Below are 603 nucleotides of genomic sequence, written 5' to 3' on the forward strand. Positions count from 1 at the left end.
CCGTGAATTTATATTAACAACCACTTCTTTTTACAAACTTTTCGTATATTTTATTTTTCCTTTTTTTTCAAGACCCGCATAAATTCAATACCTGCCTATCAAAGTCGTAATATTGCACAGCTGACGAGAGACACAAAGAGAGAGCGAGGTAAAAAATTCTACCCTTTTTCATTTCGTGATTTTTTCATGTCATAGAAGACTTTGCAAAACTTATTCTCAAGTTTAAAACACTCTTTTAACAATTTTGTTTTATACCAACAGTAAAGCTATTTTAGATTAGCATTTTTCTCTTCATTTATTCATTTACATTTTCTTTTTGATGACCGATTTGTTATATATTTTCCTATCGTTTATTTGTTTCTATACTGATCTTTTCACTTATTCAGTCATTTCTTTAAACTGTAATTTCTTTATATCTTGTCTATTTACCTTTTTTAACAGTTATTTGTTTTTTTCATTCATTCACTGAATTTATCTGGTTCATGCGTCAAATTATCTAATTCTATAGGCGTTTGTTCAGTATTTTTTCTTCGAATCTTGAGTCAAGGGATTAACAAGAAAATAATATTTTTCCTTATGACTTTTGTTTATTATTCTATACCA

Source organism: Penaeus monodon, chromosome 25, assembly GCF_015228065.2.
Source record: "Penaeus monodon isolate SGIC_2016 chromosome 25, NSTDA_Pmon_1, whole genome shotgun sequence".
Taxonomy (NCBI): domain Eukaryota; kingdom Metazoa; phylum Arthropoda; class Malacostraca; order Decapoda; family Penaeidae; genus Penaeus; species Penaeus monodon.